The sequence below is a fragment of the Leptodactylus fuscus genome, chromosome 3 (assembly GCF_031893055.1).
Source record: "Leptodactylus fuscus isolate aLepFus1 chromosome 3, aLepFus1.hap2, whole genome shotgun sequence".
In the NCBI taxonomy this organism is placed as follows: Eukaryota; Metazoa; Chordata; class Amphibia; order Anura; family Leptodactylidae; genus Leptodactylus; species Leptodactylus fuscus.
The window spans coordinates 67,394,225-67,400,224 of record NC_134267.1 but is presented as its reverse complement, the minus strand read 5'-3'; positions in this window follow the sequence as shown (position 1 = coordinate 67,400,224).

Sequence of the window (6,000 nt, the reverse complement as noted above, 5' to 3'; positions counted from 1 at the left end):
GTAGCGGATCAGGGTATTTCCGTTTCAAGAGAACGGTCACTCAATCCAGACGTATTTCAACAGATTTTCCAAAGATGGGGGTCTCCCAGAGGTCGATCTGGTAACCCGACTCAACACTAGGGTGGAAAAGTTCTGCTCACTGTACCAGGAGGATAATCCCTTGGCAGTGGATTCCCTCCAATTCCCATCATACCAAGGGTATTGATGTAAATAAGACAGGACCAAGTCTCGGGTATTGCCATAATCCCGTTCTGGCCAAAATGGACTTGGTTTGACCAGCTCATACGGATGAGTCAAGGCGTATATTAGAGGTTTCCCCACTCCTAGAACCTGGTAACCCAAGGAGAGCTGAGCTGCCAGGAGCTGAGGAGATTCAACCTTTCAGCCTGGAGGTTGACCAGTCCCTATTACTGAATAGAGGACTGTAAAGAGCCGTCCTGAAGACCCTTGCATGTGCTCGTGCGGAATCAACCAATAAAAATTACCACAGGATTGGTAATATATTCAATTCCTGGTGCTGGGAACATGATGTGGACTCCTCTGATCCCCCAGTAGAGGCGATCCTGGATTTTCTTCATGACGGGCTAGACAAAGCTACCCTGAAGGTACACGTAGCTGCTTTGACCGCCTAACTGGGGAGGCGATTATCTCAACACTCTTTGGTAACTGCTTTTATAAAAGGCGCCATGAGGTTGAGACCAGCAGTTGCTGCTCCTGTCAACCAATAAGACTTCAGTACGGTTCTGTCGGCACTCTGCATTCCACCGTTTGAGCCTCTGGAAGACACAGAATTAAAATTCCTAACCTATAAGATGGTATTCCTCCTGGCTATTACATCTGCCAAGCAGATAAGAGAACTACAGGCATTCTCCTCTGAAGAACCATATATCACTTTTTTTGACGATAGAGTCCAACTCAGGTTTCTTCCCGGGTTCAGGCCCAAAGTGCCTTCCCTCTCCAACATTGGCCAGTTGGTATCTTTGTCTGTGATTTACCCTTCTCCTTCTTCACCTGAAGAAGTCAGGTTCCACACTTTGGACCTTGCTAGATGCCTGAAGATCTATCTAGAGCGTACTCGCTCCTTCCAGAGATCAGAAAATCTCATCAATTTCATTGGGAAACAAAAGGGCCATAAAGCATCAAAGCCCACCATATCCAGATGGATAAAGGAAGCTATCAAAATTGCTTTCAAATAAGGGGTTGTCTTCCCCATCTTTCTAAAAGCACACTCTATGAGGTCAGTCTTGACCTCCTGAGCAGAGAAGAGGGCTTTGCCCCTAGACCAGATCTGTGCTGCTGCCTCCTGGTCCTCGGAGTCAACATTTATAAAGCACTACAGATTATGTATGCATGCTACAGAAGCCACTGCTTTTGGATGAACATTGTTAGGCTCAGTAGAGCGAGAAAACCCTCCCTAGGCGTTTACTTGCTATCTCCCCATATTGTGCTGCTGTGGGACGACAGGGAATCATTGATTATGTAGATAATCTGTTTTCCCTTAGTCTCAACAGCAGCACAAGGCTTCCCTCCGTATTCCATTAGATCACTCTTACACGCGGGGGAAGGTCTCGGTGCCCTCTTATAGGCTCATAGCCATATGTATGTAAATTTTGCTAATGAAAAATTCCGCCTGTCCTACCACCACACAGAGGAAGAAAATACCCCGTATTGTGCTGACTAAGGGAGAACAGATTATCTACATAATCAATGATTGTACTAACTAAACACAGTCCATGCGTGAGTGAGAGAGAGTCTATGTATGGCTCATGCAACTCACCGGTTTTGTGATAAAATACCTTGTTAGTCAAAGTACCCAACTGGAGAAAAAATGTCCCAACCGAGTACCCCCAAAGTAGTGATCACTTCTAAATGTTAATAAAATAAAACTTCATTTAGAGCCTTTGTTAAAGATTATGTAACGGGCCTCATCAGTGCCCCAACCAGGGCCGGCGTCAGCGCATGGCATAGTCGGGCAAGTGCCGGGGCCCACAGAGCCTCTGGGGGCCCCCCGGCACTTGCCCGCCCCAGGACAGAACGCAGGTGCAGCGTTCTGTGCTGATGCCTGGCTGCCGTGCTCATCCACCCACCCCACTCACGTACTCACTCCACCCGCGGACTCACTCGGAGTAGGTGACGCCGCTGCGTAGGTGACGTCGCGCTCCTGTGTGACGTCACGTGCGTCGTCCAACTGCAGCGGCGCGCAGTGTCCTGACTCCAGTCCTGCCTGCAAGCAAGCAAGAAGTACAGGACCGGGCTCCGGGCCGCTGGTGAGTATTCTTTAGGGGGGAGAGGGAGGGGGGACCTGGGGCAGAGAGGGAGAGGGGAAGAGAGGCAGGGGGAAGAGAGGGGGGTATGGAATTTTCAGCTGTTTTTATTAGGGGGTCTCAGTACAGGCTGGGGAGAGCAAGAGCCTGAGACCCCTTAATAGTGTCAGCAAGTGAAAGTGTCTTTATTTATTTTATTTATTTTACTTTACAGGTTGAAATAAAGAAGACCAGACTACTTCGGATAGAAGATTATTGCTTTTTTATATAATGAAAGGATTAACAAGGGTTCTCTGGGGAGGTTTATTTCAATAAACATTTTTTTAAAGTTGTGTTTTTTTCTTACTTATTGTTGGCTTAGTAGTGGAAGCTGTCTAATAGATGCCGTCCATTACTAAGCTGGGTCTAAGTGTTAGCCAGTAGAATGGCTAACACTAACCCCCCACTTATTACCCCGGTACCCACCGCCACCAGGGATACCGGGAAGAGCCAGATACCGTCAGGCCTGGACCGTCAGAAACTGATGATGCAGGACTGGGCGGCAGCAGGCTGGTGTTATTAGGCTGTCAACGGCCAAAATAAATGGCCTTTGCCACCCTGATAGTGTCAGGCTGCTGCTGCTTGGTTTTGTATCTGGCTGGTTATGGAAAATAGGGGGGACCCCACACTTTAAAAAAAAAATTATTTATTTATTAAACTAAAGCATAGGGTCCCCCCCATTTTCCATAACCAGCCAGATACAAAACCAAGCAGCAGCAGCCTGACACTATCAGGGTGGCAAGGGCCATTTATTTTGGCCGTGGCCAGCCTAATGATACCAGCCTGCTGCCGCCCAGTCCTGCATCGTCAGTTTCTGACGGTATCTGGCTCTTCCCAGTACCCCTGGTGGGGGTGGGCACCGGGGTAATAAGTGGGGGGTTAGTGTTAGCCATTCTACTGGCTAAGAGGGCATTCACACTACCGTCGGTGTCCGACAGGTTGTGTCCGCTGTTAATGTCTGTTCAAAATCTTGTGCAGACATTAGCAGTGGACACTAGATGTGTCCGTGACATTTTGCATTGATTTAAATGGACATTGGGTGCGTTCTTTTACAGTTTGTGTCTGTCCTTAACTGTCCATTCCCAAAGATGTCTGACTTTTCAAGCGGACAGCAAAAACCTACATGTTGGGTTTTGCTGTCCGCTAGAAAAGTCAGACATCTTTGAGAACGAACAGTAAAAGAACGCACCCGATTTCCATTTACATCAATGCAAAATGTCACAGACACAGCTAGTGTCCGCTGCTAATGTCCACACAAGATTTTGAACGGACATTAGCAGCAGACACTAGTTGTCGGACATCGACGGTAGTGTGAACGCTCCCTTACACTAAGCCCCAGCTTAGTAATGGATGCCGTCTATTAGACAGCTTCCACTACTAAGCCAACAATAAGTAAGAAAAAAACACAACTTTAAAAAAATCTTTATTGAAATAAAACTCCCCAGAGAACCCTCGTTAATCCTTTTATTATATAAAAAAGCAATAATCTTCTATCCGAAGTAGTCCGGTCTTCTTTATTTCAACCTGTAAAGTAAAATAAATAAATAAAGACACTCTCACTGAGTAATAAGCAGGTGTCTACTGTCACTATTAGGGGATCTTAGAAGAGGCTCTTGCCCTCCCCAGTCTGTGCTGAGACCCCTAATAATGACAGTAGACTAAATGCCACATCCCCCCCCCCCCCTACTATTAGGTGGCACTAGGTTTATGTGGATGCCTATAACATTGGGAAACTACCTATTGGGGGAATCTACTGGGATTACCTACAGGGGGATGCCTATACCATGGGGGATACTACCTAATGGGGGGCTATAGCTGCATAATCATGTCCTATGGGGAACTATCTGTATTTTTTTGTAAAAAGTTGAGGATGGTGGTGGAAATGTGAGAAGTCTAAGATATTTGTCTGACAGGTTCTGAAAAGACAAGTCGTTTGCTCCGTGATTTGCTCCTTGTGATTTGCTCCACAAGGGGGCCCACTGAGGCTCTGTCGCCCAAGGGCCCATAAAAGCCTGGAGCCGGCCCTGGCCCCAACATATATTGTAATGGCCCTCACACTCAGTAGAATGACACCTTCAGTGCCACACACGTAATATAATGGATTCCACAGTTTCCCCACATGCAATATAGTGGCTCCACATTTAACCCTTTCATTGCCAGGGGTCTTCAGAAATCAAGCCTAAATTACAACATTAAAAAATTATCCCCCCCATTCCTACATATTTTCTTAAAGTACACACATGCAGCATTGTCATAATGCCACTTGGTACTGTATGCAAGCAGGCACCTTCATGCAAGATTGATTTAAAGTGAATGTTTTATAAAAAAATTTAAAAAAATTAAAAATGCAAATACCGTATTTTTCGGACTATAAGACGCACTTTTTTCCCCAAAATTTTGGGGGAAAAGAAGGGTGCGTCTTATAGTCCAAATGTGGCGCCTGGCACCCGCCGTAATAGAGAGGCGAATGCCGGCAAGGGATAGACGCCGGGGCCTGAGACATCGCTGCGCTCCTCTGCCCTGCATGAAGCCAGCAGCGGGAGGAGTGATGCTATTCCGCTCCTCCGTCCCCCCGCTGCTGGCTTCATGCAGGGCAGAGGAGCGCAGCGATGTCTCAGGCCCCGGTACCTGTGCCAGCATCTATCCCTCGCCGGCATCCGCCTCTCTAGTACAGCGGATGCCGGGTCAGTATCGATGGCCCCTTCTCCCCCGGGGCCGGTCCCCACCGGCCCTGTACCTGTGAAGTTGCAGGACGGCTCCTGCGCGGCGACATCGCAAGAGCCGACCTGTTTGGGTGACAGCCGGGAGCCTAATGAGGCTCCCAGGCCTGTCACTGCTGTATTAGTATTGCGGCTGGTCTCTATGACCAGCCGTAATACTAATAGACAGAATGTCCCATAGACGGCAATACAGTTGTATTGCCGTCTATGGGACTTGCAATCAAGTGACCGCAGGTTCAGGCCCCCGGGGGGGTATAAAATAGTAAAAAAAAAAAAAAAAAAAGCTTTAAAAATATATAATAAAAATATGAAATAAATAAAAGTTCTAAATCACCTCCTGTCCCTAGAATATATATATAAAAGTAGAAAATCACATGTCATAAACCACCGTGTTTTTTTTTCAATACAAGGTGATCTAAGCAATAGATATTCCCCAAAATGGTATAACTAAAAAGTACTTCTGGCCCCGCAAAAAAAACCACTCTATGCGTCCCCGTACAGCTGCAGGGTCACCTGTCAATGTGGCCTTGCAGCTGTTGCAAAACTACAACTCCCATATATTAAATATTTTACCATTTTTTGCTTCAAAATTTTTTTCCCCTATTTTCCTCCTCTAAAACCTAGGTGCGTCTTATAGTCCGAAAAATACAGTAAATGCATGTTAGTTGCTAAAAGTGGAAACCAAACAAAAATTTCTATGCACCAAATCTCCTAAAAATAAGAGTTCAACATGTGTACAGTTCATTGTTATCACTAAGGCCTATGACTGCATGCATGTGTCTTCAGAAAATCACTAGAACTGGAAGGAACAAAAATCTGCTTTGAAGCTGGAAATGTTAAAAAAAAATATCATCCTAAAAAATGTAGGGATTACACACCGTGAAAAGCAAGTGAACCCCTAAACCTTATATATTTTTTTGAAAGTAGACAACCTGAAGATTATATTTGTCTCAATGGGTCACCAATAGCCACATCCA